We start from the raw sequence: 14,765 nt of genomic DNA, 5'->3' as shown, positions 1-14,765 counted from the left end.
CTACAAAAAATACAAAAATTAGCCAGGCATGGTGGTATGTGCCTGTAGCCCCCAGCCACTCCAGGAGGCTGAGGCAGGAGAATGGCTTGAGCCTGGGAGGTCAAGGCTGCAGTAAGCCATGAATGTGCTGCTGTACTCTAGTCTGGGCAACAGAGCAAGACCCTGTCTCAAAAAAAATCAAAAAGTAGTATAATACTAGGGAATTACTGGTAATTTTGCTAGAAATGATAATGGTTTTATGGCTATATAGGGAGAATGTCCTCCTTTTCCTTGGCGAGATCTAAAGATATATGTCTTCTTATAATCTTTTAAAAGAGCAAATATCAATCTAAATCTTTAAATGTCAAAGTCCAAAATACATACATTTATAATACAATCATATGATACTTAAAAGGGAAAACTGAAAAAAACTTATTTGCCACTCTTAGTTTACTTTTAACTGGTTCAGGAAATTTATATATGTAGATAAAACAAATATGGCAAAATGGTAACACTTGTTGAATCAAGGAGGTGGGTACCTGTGGTTTCAATGTATCATACTACTTTTCTATATCTCTATTTTCCTAATGAAAGTTTTTTTTTTTTTATACTTTAAGTTTTAGGGTACATGTGCACATTGTGCAGGTTAGTTACATATGTATACATGTGCCATGCTGGTGCGCTGCATCCACTAACTCGTCATCTAGCATTAGGTATATCTCCCAGTGCTATCCCTCCCCCCTCCCGTAATGAAAGTTTTTAAAATGTACCATGCTTCAAGCAAACTAGTTTGCTTCTAAGATGTTTGAAAAGATAAAACCATATTTAATCCACTAAAAGAATACCTCTACAAAGCAAAGAAAGAGTTTTTGGGGGTTGTGTTTGTTTTTTAAGAGACAGGGTCTCACTCTGCCACCCAGGCTGGAGTGCAGTGGTACAACACTACAGCTTTGAACTCCTGGGCTCAAGCAATACTCCTGCATCAGCTTCCCAAAGCTGGGACCACATGCATGCACCATTCCACCTGGCTTATTTTTTGTTGTTGCTTCTTTTATTTTGTTTTGTAGAGACAGGGTCTCGCTTTGCTGCCCACACTGGTCTCCAACTCCTGGCTTCAAGCAATCCTCTCCCCTCAGCCTCCCACAGTGCTGGGAATACAGGAATGGGCAACTGTGCCTGGCCAAAATCCTTTTTTAATTCAAATATCAACTCTTAACATGAAACATGTAATTCAAAAATGCCAAGTTTTTATAAAGCAGGGCACACTCCATATTTCAAAGGTTATGTATAGGTTATCTGTCCTTACATGTTGAGAAGAAAAAAGAAAAATTCAACCACGCTGTAAGTGAGTTTAAAATGAAAGGAAGGGAAAAAAATGAAACGGAATTTTTTTTTTAAAACAGTCTCACTCTTTCGTGCAGTGGTGCAATCTTGGCTCCACCTCCCAGGTTCAAGTGATTCTCCTGCCTCAGCCTCCGAGTAGCTGGGATTACAGGCAAGAACAACTAAGCCCAGCTAATTTTTGCATTTTTTTGTAGAGACGGAGTTTCACCATGTTGGCCAGGCTGGTCTTGAACTCCTGACCTCAAGTGATGTGCCCGCCTCGGCCTCCCAAAGGGCTGGCATTACAGGCATGAGTCACTGTGCCTGGCTGGGAATTTTTTTGTTGTTTTTTGTTTTTATTTGTTTTTGAGATGGAGTCTCGCTCTGTCACTCAGTGGAGTGCAGTGGCGCGATCCCGGCTCACTGCAACATCTGCCTCCCAGGTTCAAGCGATTCTCCTGCCTCAGCCTCCCGAGGAGCTAGGATTACAGGCGCCCGCCACCATGCCTGGCTAATTTTTGTATTTTTAGTAGAGACAGGGGTTTCACCATGTTGGCCAGGCTGGTCTTGAACCCCTGACCTCAAGTGATCCACCTGCCTCGGTCTCCCAAAGTGCTGAGATTACAGGCGTGAGCCACTGTGCCCAGCCTGGGAATTTTTTAAAGGATAAAAATTATGAGAAGGATCCCAAATAGTTAAAACAAACTTGAGAAAGAAAAACAAAACTGGAGGCCTCATACTTCCTATTTCAAAACACCTTACATTACAGAGCTACAGTAATCAACACAGTATGGTAGGGCTTAAAGATAGACATAAGACTAATGGAATGGAATAGAAAGCCCAGAAATAAATACTCACATATGTGATCAAATGATCTTCAACAAGGGTACCAAGGCCACACAATGGGAAAAGGAGAGTCTCTTCAACAAATGATATAGGAAAAACTGGGTACCCACATGCAAAAGAATGAAGCTAGAATCTTACGTTACATTGAATACAAAAGGTAATTCAAAATGGACTAAAGACCTAAATCTAAGACCTTAAACTTAAAACTCGTAGAAGAAAACGGGGAGAAAGCTTCATGACATCGGATTTGGCAATGATTTCTTGAAGATGACACCAAAGGCATAGGCAACAAAAGCAAAAATAGACAAAATGGACATCAAACTTAAAGAATTCTGTGTCACAAAGGAAACAATCAACAGAATAATAAGGCAACCTACGGAATGAGAGAAAATACTTGCAAACCATACATCTGATAAGTTGGTAATATCTAGAATACATAAAGAACTCCTACAACTCAACAAACAAAATCCAAATAACCCAATTTAAAAGTGGGCAAAGGACTTGCACAAATGTTTCTCCAAAGAAGATATACACATGGCCAACAAGTATATGAAAAGATACTTATCACTAATCAGAGAAATACAAATTAAAACCACAATGAGACAGATATCACCTTACACCTATTGAGATGGCCACTATCAACAAATAAGTTAAAAAACAGGCCAGGTGCAGTGGCTCATGCCTGTAATCCCAGCACTTTAGGAAGTCAAGGCAGGTGGATTACCTGAGGTCAGGGGTTCAAGACCAGCCTGGCCAACATGGTAAAACGCCATCTCTACTAAAACTACAAGAATTAGCCTGTAGTCTCAGCTACTCGGGAGGTTGAGACAGGAGAATCACTTGAACCTGGGACGCAGAGGTTACAGTGAGCCAACATCATGCCACTGTACTCCACCCTGGGTGACGGAGTGAGACTCTGTCTCAAAAAATAAAAAAATAAAAAATAAAAATGTTGGTGAAGATGTAGAGAAACTGGAACCCTTGTGTACTACTGGTAGGAACGTAAAATGGCTCAGCTACTAAGCAAAGGGTATGGCAGTTCCTCAAAAAATTAAAAACAGAATTATCATATGATCCAGCAATTCCACTTCAGGGTACATATCCAAAATAATTAATAACAGGATCTCCAAGAGATACTTGCACGTGCATGTTTATCACAGCGTTATTCACAATAGTCAAGAGGTGAAAGCAACCTAAATGTCCATCAACAAGTGAATGGATTAAAAAAAAAATGTGGTACATACATACAATGGAATATTATTCAGCCTTAAAAAAAAAAAAAAAAAAAAGGAGGCCAGGCACAGTAGCTCATGCATGTAATCCCAGCATTTTGGAAGGCCAAGGCTAACTAACTGATCACTTGAGCCCAGGAGTTCAAGATCAGCCTGGGCAACATGGCAAAACCTCATGTCTACAAAAATTATCTAGGTATGGTGGTGCACACCTGTGGTTCCAGCTACTCAGAAGGCTGAGGTGGGAGGATGGTTTGAGTCTGGGGAGGTCAAGGCTGCAGTGAGCCATGATCACACCACTGCACTCCAGCCTGGGTGACAGAGCAAGACCCTGTCTCAAAAAAAAAAAAAAAAAAAAAGGAAATTAGGTCATATGCTGCAACATGGAAGAATCTTGAGGACACTATGCTAAGTGAAACAAGCCAGTCACCCCAAAAACAGCAATAACAATGACAAAAAGCTGCATGTTTCTACTTATATGCGGTATCTACAAGTAGTCAAACTCTAGACACAGAAAGTAGAATCGTGGTTGCCAATGGCTAGGAAGGAGAAAATGGGTTCACTGGGTACAGAGTTTCAGTTTGGCAAGATGAAAAAAACTGCACAACAATGTGCATAGTTAACACTACTGTTCTGTACTCTTAAAAGTGGTTAAGACAGTAAATACGTTGTACTTTTTTCCCCAACTAAAAAAACTATGAGTAGCTTAACTACAAAGAAAAAAACTGAGACAAGGTGATTTAGCAGAGAAAGAGAATGTTCACTCAAGAGAGATAGACTCAAAAACAGACCAGGGCTAGGCATGGTGGCTCACACCTGTAATCCCAGCACTTTGGGAGGCCAAGGCAGGTGGATCACTTGAGGTCAGGAGTTCAAGACCAGCCTGGCCAACATAGTGTAACCTCATCTCTAATAAAAAATACAAAAATTAGCTGTGTGTGGTGGCACATGCCTGTAGTCCCAGGTACTTGGGAGACTGAGGCAAGAGAATTGCTTGAACCTGGGAGGTAGAGGCTGCAATGAGCCGAGATCATGCCACTGCACTTCAGCCTGAGCAACAGAGTGAGACACTGTCTCAAAAAAAAAAAAAAAAAAAAAAAAGGGAAAATCACAAATAGAAATCCTGAGAAATGAACTAAATTTAATTACAACTACATAATCAATAATTAACTCTGGGTCCCCTGAAAAAAATGGGCCGGGCATGGTGGCTCACACCTGTAATCCCAACACACTGGGAGGCTGAGGCAGGTGGATCACAAGGTCAAGGGATTGAGACAATCCTGGCCAACACGGTGAAACCCCATCTCTACTAAAAATACAAAAATTAGCTGGGTGTGGTGGCGTGTGCCTGTAGTCCCAGCTACTCAGGAGACTGAGGCAGGAGAATCACTTGAACCCAGGAGGCAGAGGTTGCAGTGAGCCGAGATCACGCCACTGCACTCCAGCCTGTCGACAGATCTAGACTCCATCTCAAAGAAAAAAAAAAATGCTTTACTGGATCTTTATAGGTCCAGAAACTATGTGCAAAATACTCTACTAGATACTTGTACTCCCCAGTGACTGCGCATGTATCATATCCATGCCCCCGGTCAACCACTTCTTACCTCCCAAACACCGCCAAAAAAGCCTCCATCTGCTCCTACCTGACCTTAAAAATGCTAAAAAATTCAAATCCCTGCATTGGAAGAACTGTCTAAAAATTTTATTTTCTCTGTGCACACAGAATTGATAAGGATCAGACTAACCAAACTCCTATTATTTCCTATACGGTTTCAGTTTCTTAAAATGAAAGTAGTTTATATTTGTTGTTTCAACTTTTTTCTGTTGACTCCTTGACCCAATACAATCCACCCTCCCATCCCAAGCAGCATTTACTGGTTTTTTTCTGTCTGGCCCTTCTTGGTCTCTGTCATGGATTTTCTGCCTTCTGCTCACTTTTTTCAGTGTCATTGCTCGCTAAGGTTCTGTTCCTAATCTTTTGTTCGATTTACCTCTTCTAGGTCCATTCAAACCCATGGCTTCAATGCCTGTAAGTGTGACTCCAGTCAATAATTTTCTCCCAAACCCCAATATAGTTAATTGTTTGACAGACATATCCACTTGAATATTCCATGGGCACTTCAAACCTGAGAGGTCCAGCTTAAATTTCCTTCAATGACTCTCTATAGCTTTCAATATCAAGTTCCAACTCTGTGATAAAGCACTCAAGGACTTCTATGACGTGATCCCTTATCTACCTTTGGCCTCCTCTTCTTCTACTCTAATCCACCTGTACCTAGTTATTTGTTTCCCACACAAGGTAGCCCATTTCACAGCTCTGTGCCTTATACATTCTCTGCCTGAAAGTCCCTCTAACCCCAGCCGGGCACAGTGGCTCACGCTTGTAATCCCAACACTTTGGGAGGCTGAGGTGGGCAGATCAGGAGGTCAGGAGTTCGAGACCAGTCTGGGCAACATGGTAAAACCCCATCTCTACTAAAAATACAAAAATTAGCGAGTGTGGTGGTGCGTACCTGTAATCCTCCTGAGTACAGGAGGCTGAGGCAGGAGAATCGCTTGAACCTGGGAGGCGGAGGTTGCAGTGAGCCGAGATCACACCACTGCACTCCAGCCTGGGCAACAGAGCAAGACTCCATCTCTACCCCATCACACCCAACCCATAATTTATTGGTTCAATTTACTTTCCTTTAGGAAAGTTTCCCACTATCTCAAAGCATGATTTAGCCACAGCTCCCAATGCACCCTAGACATCTATCTTAGCACCTTTGTATTTATTTGTTGAGACTACTAGTCTGTAAGCATCTTGCAGATAAGTGTTTTATTTAGCAAACAAGAGCTCAATAAATACTTGTTATTGCCGGGCGCGGTGGCTCACGCCTGTAACCCCAGCACTTAGGGAGGCCAAGGCAGGCGGATCACAAGGTCGGGAGTTTGAGACCAGCCTGACCAACATGGCAAAACCCCGTCTCTACTAAAAATACAAAAATTAGCCAGGCGTGGTGGTGCGCGCTTATAGTCCCAGCTACTCAGGAGGCTGAGGCAGGAGAATCGCTTGAACCCAAGAGGCAGAGGTTGCAGTGAGTCAAGATCACACCATTGCACTCCAGCCTGGACAACAGAGCGAGACTCTGTCTCAAATCAATCAATCAATAAATAAGTACTTGTTATAAGCTAGCATAAGCCAAAAGGCCAACTTCTTTAAAATGTTGGACTTACCATTTTCGTACCTGGAATACACAGGTCCATAGTACAGGGCATCTCTTTACCACAAATAAAGTACCAATGAAAATAAATTCATAATCAGAAAGGTGGTTAAGAATTATAGTGGATGAGGCCAGGCATAGTGGTTCACATGTGGTCCCAGCACCTTGGGAGGCTGAAGCAGGAGGATCACTTGAGCTCAGGAGTTCGAGACCAGCCTAGGCAACATAGTGAGACCCTCCCCCCCGCCCCACCAATCTCTCTAAATAAATAAATAAAATTGGCCAGCACGGTGGCTCACACCTGTAATCCCAGCACTTTGGGAGGCTGATGCAGGAGGATCATCTGAGGTCAGGAGTTCAAGACCAACCTGGCCAACATGGTGAAACCCTGTCTCTACTAAAAAGACAAAAAAATTAGCTAGGTGTGGTGATGCACACCTGTAATCCCAGCTACTCGGGAGGCTGAGACAGGAGAATCGCTTGAACACGGGAGGTGGAGGTTGCAGTAAGCCGAGATCACACCATTGCACTCCAGCCTGGGCAACAAGAGCAAAACTCCGTCTCAAAAAAATTAATTAATTAATTAATTAAATTAAAAATAAATAAATCAATAAAACGATAAAGAATTAAAGTGGATATTCTTTATGTCTGCCCAGAACTCCGTCCCCTCCCCTACTCAAGGTCTGCTCTGCTTTTTGCTAACAGATCCCTGGCCATGTAAGTGAGCATATCACAACCTAGAATGAACTAAGCATAGTACTTCATCCCCTCAAACACTAGATTTGGTCAAGGTTCTAGTTGATACCCCTGTGCTGCCACGAAACAGGTTTACCATGTGAAGAAACATATTTTCAGTAAAAGGAATGAAACCAGTATGCACAGAGTATAAGTACGGAAAGGTCCCAACTATGGGAAAGTTCCCACCCTAGCTCTTCATGGCCATCCTTATTCATACAATGTCTATTATATGGTCATATGAACCAATAACTTTTTCCCCTACAGGCTACTTCAAGCTGTATTTCTGTTACTTGAACACCAAAAAGTCCTAACTAATAAAATAGAGAAACCAAATTGATAAAAATTAGACATCAAAGGATATTTTTCATTCAGGCTATAAAAGGGCCTGGTATGCCTTCTCTGGCTTAGAAAACTTTCATCTATCAAATATAATGTCCCTTTCCTCTCTGTATTAGATAAACCCCAAAATTACTATTTCATTCTCTTTCAATACACTCTATGCAAATCACATCATTTTTTAAGACAGTCCATTTACCACTATGTGGTGAGATGACAAATAAGCAAGCAATCACAATGTAATAAAAGAACATGGAGTGCTAAGGACACAAAGAGGAGGCCCATGTAACCCAGACTTGAAGTATCCAAGGGCTTTCTCCTAGAGCTACCACCTAGGCTGAGACCTGAAAGACAAGCCTGAGTTAATAAAACAAAAGTGAGGGTAAGGAACAAACTAGGAAAGGTATTCCAGACAGATAGAAGCTTCTGAACTCAAGTGCAGATTTAAGAACTCTGACCCCTTCAGGGAGAAATACAAGGAACTTAATAGGGCTAGCACACTGACAGCCAAGTGTCAATAAGGATCCAAATCATGAGGATCCTGAAAGCCAAGTGAAGAAGTTCAGAAGTCTCAAAAAAAAAAAAAAAAGAAGTTCAAAAGTTATCCTAAAGGCCATGAAAAGTCACAAAAAAGTTTTAAGCAGAGGAGTTACATGCTTAAATGTGTTAGACAGATTACTCTAGCTACAGTGGGAAAAATGCATTGGAAGACTGAAAGCAGGGATGAGCTGTTAGGAGGCTCGTGCAACAACCCAGGTGAGACGTGATACTAACCATGGAGTAGGAGGGCAGCAGCGAGGATAGGGAAAAGGAACAGATTCAAGAGATATTAAAGAGAGGAGGATCACAAAGTCAGGAGATCGAGACTATCCTGGCTAACACGGTGAAACCCCCATCTCTATTAAAAATACAAAAAATTAGCCGGGCGTGGTGGTGGGCACCTGTAGTCCCAGCTACTCAGGAGACTGAGGCAGGAGAATCGCTTGAACCCAGGAGGCGGAGATTGCAGCAAGCCAAGATCGCACCACTGCACTCCAACCTAGGTGACAGAGCGAGACTCCGTCTCAAGAAAAAAAAAAAAAAAAAGTAACCAAAAAATAAAGCAGTAAAAACAAAACAAAAATAAATAAATAAATAAAACCAAAAAATAAATAAAGCAGCAAATGAATGCAAATATTTTCAAGAAAAAAAGACACTAATGGCCAGGCATGGTGGTTCACACCTGTAACCCCAGCACTTTGGGAGGCCGAGGCAGGCAGATCACCCGAGGTCAGGAGTTCCAGACCACCCTGGCCAACATGGCGAAAACCCATCTCTACTAAACATACAAAAATTAGCCAAGCGTGGTGGCAGGTGCCTGTAATCCCAGCTACTCGGGAGGCTGAGGCAGGAGAATCACTTGAATGTGGTAGGCGGAGGTTGCAGTGAGCCGAGATCACACCACTGCACTCCAACCTGGGCAACAAGAGCAAAACTCCACCCAAAAAAAAAAAAAAAAATACGCCAGACACAGTGGCTCAAGCCTGCAATCCCAGCACTTTGGGAGGCTGAGGTGGGCAGATCACCTGAGGTTAGGAGTTCGAGACCAGCCTGGCCAACATGGTGAGACCCCATCTCTACTAAAAATACAAAAATTAGCTGGGCGTGGTGGTGCACATCTGTAATCCCAGCTACTTGGGAGGCTGAGGCAGAAGAATCACTTGAACCCAGGAGGCGGAGGTTGCAGTGAGCTGGGATCATGCCATGGCACTCCAGACTGGGCAACAAGAGCGAGACTCCATCTCAAAAATAAATAAATAAATAAATAAAATGAAATAAAAATATGAAAATTAGCCGAACATGGCAGTGGACACCTGTAATCCCAGCTACTCGGGAGGCTGAGGCAGGAGAATCCCTTGAACCTGGGAGGCAGAGGTTGCAGTGAGCCAAGATTATGCCACTGCACTCCAGCCTGGGCAACACAGCAAGACTCTACCTCAAAAAAATAATAATAATAAAGACACTAATAACCTTAAATCTGGGGCTTGCATAAAGTTTTAAGAAAAACAGCCAGCTGAGGATGGTGGCTCACACCTGTAATTCTAGGGCTTTAGGAGGCCAAGGTGGGAGGATCGCTTGAGCCCAGAAGTTTGAGGCCAGCCTGGGCAATATGGCAACACCCCGTCTCAATTTAAATTTTAAAAAAAGAAGAAGAAAAGAAAAGAAAAGCAGCTAATACATGATCAAAGGATATGCTCATACAATCCACGTTTAGAAAAACAGGCCAGGCGTGATGGCTCGGGCCCATATTCCCAGCAACTTGGGAGGTTGAAGTGAGAAGACTGCTTGAGCCCACAAGTTTGTGACCAGCCTAGGCAACACAGCGAGACCCTGTCTCTACAAAAAAATTTTAAAAATGAGCCAGGCACAGCGGTATGTGCCTATAGTCCCAGCTACTCGGGAGGCTGTTGCAAGAGGATCCCTTGAGCCCAGGAATTCAAGGCTACAGTGAGCTATAATCATGCCACTGCACTCCAACCTGGACAACAGAGGGAGACCCTGTCTCAAAAAAAAAAAAAAAAATCTAGCTACTTAGCCACATAAATTTATTAAAGCCTCTTTTAATTTTTAAAGTATGTGCGGCCGGGCACAGTGGCTCATGCCTGTAATCCCAGCACTTTGGGAGGGCAAGGTGGGTGGATCACCTGAGGTCAGGAGTTCACGACCAGCCTGACCAACAAGGTGTAACCCCGTCACTACTCAAAATAAAAACATTAGCCGGGCGTGATCGTGTGCACCTGTAATCCTAGCTACTTGGGAGGCTGAGGCAGGAGAATTGCTTGAACCCGGGAGGCAGAGGTTGCAGTGAGCCAAGATGGCACCATCACACTCCAGCCTGGGCAACACAGCGAGACTCCATCTCAAAAAAAATAAATGAAGTATGAGAGCTCAGATAGAATTGATTAACCACAATCTAGATGTACAGTTCTAATAAAATAATTTCTGGAGGGCAATGCTGAGATAGGTAAGAAAGTAAAATACTCTTCCCAAGGCGCAGGCACAGTGGCTCACGCCTGTAATCTCAGCGCCTTGAGAGGCTGAGGCAGGAGGACTGCTTGAGCTCAGGAGTTCAAGAGCAGCCTGAGCAACATAGTGAGGCCCTGTCTCTTTAAAAAAAGAAAAAAAAAAAAAAAGAATAAAGTTTTGGGTCACAAAGATCTAAGTTTGACTGAAACCTACCTGATACATACATAACACTCCCACACACTAGTTGGGTAACTTTCAGCAACTTTCTTAATACTTCTCAGTCTCTGTCTCCTCCCCTGTAAGAATACTGCAAATCTCAGAGTTGTAAGAATTAAATACAATCACATAGCAAAGTGCTTAAAACAGCACCTGGTGTGCATGTGTGTGTACATACACATAAGCCACTTCATTACTATGAGGACGAGGGCAATGAGGTTGATAATGATACATGGCTTGATGTATGCTTACTCATTATCAGGCAAGGTAGGTATCAAAAAAGTGTTCAATCTAAGGCCAGGCAGGGTGGCTCATGTCTGTAATCCTAGCACTTTGGGAGGCCAAGGCGGGCGGATCACTTGAGGCCAGGAGTTACAGACCAGCCTCACCAACATGGCAAAAACCCATCCCTACTAAAAATACAGAAGTTAGCCAGGTGTGGTGTTGAGCACCTGTAATCCCAGCTACTCCAGAGGCTGAGACAAGATAGCGCCACTGCACTCCAGGCTGGGCGACGGAGTGAGGCTCTGTCTCAAAATACATACATACATACATACATAAAAAATGCTCAATCTCTTCTTAAATTCCTAACATAAACTACTTCTAAAGGCATTTAATAGACAACTGATTCTTCCCAAGGCTTACAATATGATTTTGCATATAAAAAGCTGAAAGGAAAGCAAAGAAGGTAGGTAGCTATTTTTCTGAAATTCATTAACTAATAAATGGTTGCTGCTTTGCATATCAAAAAACATGCATAATCATGGCTAATCATGATGAAAAGGGAGATTTTCAAAGGAAAATAATCAGCGTTTTAAAACGGCCGGGCGGGCGTGGTGGTCACTCCTGTAATCCCAGCACTTTGGGAGGCGGAGGCAGGTGGATTGCTTGAGCTCAGGGGTTTGAGACCAGCCTGGGCAACATGGCGAAACCTCCTCTCTACAAAAAATACAAAAATTAGCCGGGCGTAGTGGCTTTCGCCTCTAGTCCCAGCTACTCTAGGGGACGAGGTGGGAGGATGGCTTGAGCCCAGGAGGCAGACGTTGCAGTGAGCTGAGATAGTGCCACTGCACTCCAGCCTTGGCGATATGGCCAGACCTTGTCTCAAAAAAATAAATAAATAAGATGCAACTATGTAACAGTATTTAGATTTAAAATAAATTCCAAAAAAAAAAAACCATGCAACTACAGTGATAATATTTAGCTTCTACTGTGTACATACAAGATACTATGCCTACTTTAATATACTTTAATGAAGGAAAAAACATGCCTCTACCATAACTTAAGCCCACTTTTTCTATGAAATACAGTACTTCTATCTCCCCTTCAAATTAACTAAAGTCAACAAGTACACAAACTGGCATTCGTACGTACTGCGTGCTGATTTCAACTGCTTTATTCTTTATTGTTTTACAGGTTAGCCTTTTTTCATTAACTAAATTGTAGCCTCCTTGCAAAAGAGCAGCCATTTATTTCCTATTCTTCCCACCATGTCCACCACTACAGCCCCTCGCTCCTACCCCCCATCCTAGCACGGCACTTAAATAATAAAAGGTCCTGGCAGCGAAACTCAAAACTGTTTATTTCTGACCTTTAGCAGTAAACAATGTTAGAAAGGCAGATGGAACCACGTTTATCAAAACAGAGAACGCACGATGTTTACATTTCCTAAAGCGCGTCTTTTAGTTAAAATTAAAGGATGAGAGTTAAAACGAGTTACAAAAGACAGCTGGTGTTTGAAAGAAAAACACTGGAAGTAATAAAAACGGAGTGAAAAGGCTGATGTTGGGATTAAAAGAAAACATTTTTTTAATACAGCTGCAAATCAGTCATTGTTTTCTGAGAGGCTAGGTTCATCTCCAGGATTTTCTTCTAGGAGCTCAACCAATGGCCACCTTTACTGAGTTAACCAGTCTCCAGGCAAGCAGCCCTTGCTGATTGGCTCAAAGATGTCGAGTAGAAAAAGCAGCCAATCCTGCCTTCAAGCCAGAACTGTGCCATGGAGACATTACAACCACTGCATGGCGAGAATGTGTACAAACCTGTCCGTGCCACAAATATCAGATCCTAGTTACAAAGACTGCCGCCGAAAGGAAGAGCCTTTGAAGCCAACACTGACACTGACCTGTCATCTACATTCTATTACTCTAGCTCTCTTTCGGAGGGAAAAAAAAAAAACTATTTTAACCAAAAGCGCATGAGAGATAAACTGTGCCCCCGCTAAGATGACTCACTCTATTGAGGATGAATTTCCAAACGGACGGCTTAGAGAGAGTCCCGATGAGAGAGGGGCTCTAGAAGGGTCCCATTGAGGGACAAAGTTGCAGATGGGGGCAGGGGAGGCGGGACGAGGGCCAAAGACACACAAATGCCGGGGAGGGGAAAGTCTCCCCGCAGTCTCCAAAATCCGAACGTGTGAGTGGCTGTGTGTCTGGACTTGAACTGAGTAAATAAACGGCTCTGCTAGGACTATGTGCTCAGGAAGGTGGCCTGAAGTTCCCAGAAGGCTCCGCCTGGCAAACACCTAAGGCGCCTGGAGGGGCGCAAGGTCAGGTCCTGGCGGGAACAGATCTGGGAGGAAACCTCGGGGGGTCGAGAGGGGTGTGTCTGGGGCCTGGAGGCCCGCCAGGCACTCGGAGGCCAAGGAAGCGGCCGCGGCCCCCGCCTTCGCCCGGCCTCGGGCTGAGCGCCAGGGCCCGCCTCTCGCCGACGCCTCACTTCCCTTCCGTCCGGGCAGCCGGGCCCGCGGGTCAGTTCGGAGGCGGCCCGCGCCGGGCCCCACATTCAGGGCTTGGGGGTTCACTCGCCGCGCCGCCCGCCGCTGCTTCAGGCCCTCCGCTTCGGCTCGGAGCCCCGGGACCCCTAACCTCCAGGGCCCTCACCTTGGACCCGCCTCCCTGCCTCCCACCCGCCGCCTTTACCTGCTTCTGGAGCGGGCAGAGGGCGTCGAAGCCGGTGCCGCGTCGTCGAACGCACAACGCGGCGCCGCAGGTCCGCAGCCCTTTCCCGCCGGCGCCACTGCGCTCTCCCGCGCCGCGCAGGGCTAGCAAGCAGCTGCGGCCGCGGGGGAGACACGGCGAGCGCGCCCGGCGGGGAGACACTGCCGCTCTCCGTCCGGCCGGGGAAGAGCAGCCGCGCAGAAGCCCGCCGCGAGAGGGCGGGTGGGCGGCCGGGTGGGGAGGGGTCTCGAGGCGCCGGCAATGGCTGCCACGTCGCCCAGGTGGATCGCCGCCCACCGCGCCCCCCCCAAGCCCGCCGGCTGTCCGCCACGACCTCTGCTTCGTCCCTGAGCTCCGCCTCGGCGCGGCGGCCCGGGGGACTTGAGCCCGCGGGCGCTCCCACCTCTCCCGCTCCCGCTCTCCCTTTGGAGAGCAAGCCCTGCCCGGCCGGTTCGGCTGCTTCCGGTCGCCCACCCCCCAAGGCTCGCCCGAGAGCGGGCCGTGGTCCCCACTTTTCTTATCAGGGGGTCCCTGGAGGAGCAAGCCCTTCTTCGAGTGTCGGGTTCTGCCGGGGGGGAAGGCGGGAGCTGTTTGGCGCTGGGGAACATTGCAACAGGCCCGGAATTTTTGCCAAAATAAGCGGCGCGGTAAACCACAGCTGTTTCTAGCCCTCGGCACTCTCCCGAGCCCCAAAAAACAAAACAAACACAAGGTCGGCCTCGCGGGGTGAGGGGAGAGAGGAAAGCAGAGCTGGGACGAGCCCTGACGCGCGCGGGGTCCAGGCTGCAAGTTGGGAGGGACGGCGAGGCGAGCGACCGGCCTCGGCATTGCCTGACTAGGGCCGTGGCCGCTGCGGCGGGCACGGGAACCCGCCTTCTCGCGCGCGGCCCTCCCGCGGGGGGCTTCCAGGCGCGCGGCCTCGGAGCCCCACGGGGAGACAAAGGGGT

At 45.7% G+C, this 14,765-nt stretch overlaps 1 protein-coding gene across 2 annotated transcripts in view; it reads right to left on the bottom strand.

Moving 5' to 3' along the window:
• N4BP2 (NEDD4 binding protein 2) overlaps positions 1–14,095 on the bottom strand; it is a 100,126-nt gene extending 86,031 nt beyond the window's left edge. The window contains exon 1 of one of the 2 annotated variants that reach the window (XM_009447528.5): positions 13,801–14,095. The gene's annotated coding sequence lies outside the window, so the exon portion shown is untranslated. The remainder of the gene's footprint in view (positions 1–13,800) is intronic. The other variant, XM_063808736.1, reaches the window with a different exon arrangement.
• Between the last annotated feature and the right edge of the window lie 670 nt (positions 14,096–14,765).

This window comes from Pan troglodytes, chromosome 3 (genome assembly GCF_028858775.2).
Source record: "Pan troglodytes isolate AG18354 chromosome 3, NHGRI_mPanTro3-v2.0_pri, whole genome shotgun sequence".
In the NCBI taxonomy this organism is placed as follows: Eukaryota; Metazoa; Chordata; class Mammalia; order Primates; family Hominidae; genus Pan; species Pan troglodytes.
This window is presented reverse-complemented; position numbering and strand designations above follow the sequence as displayed.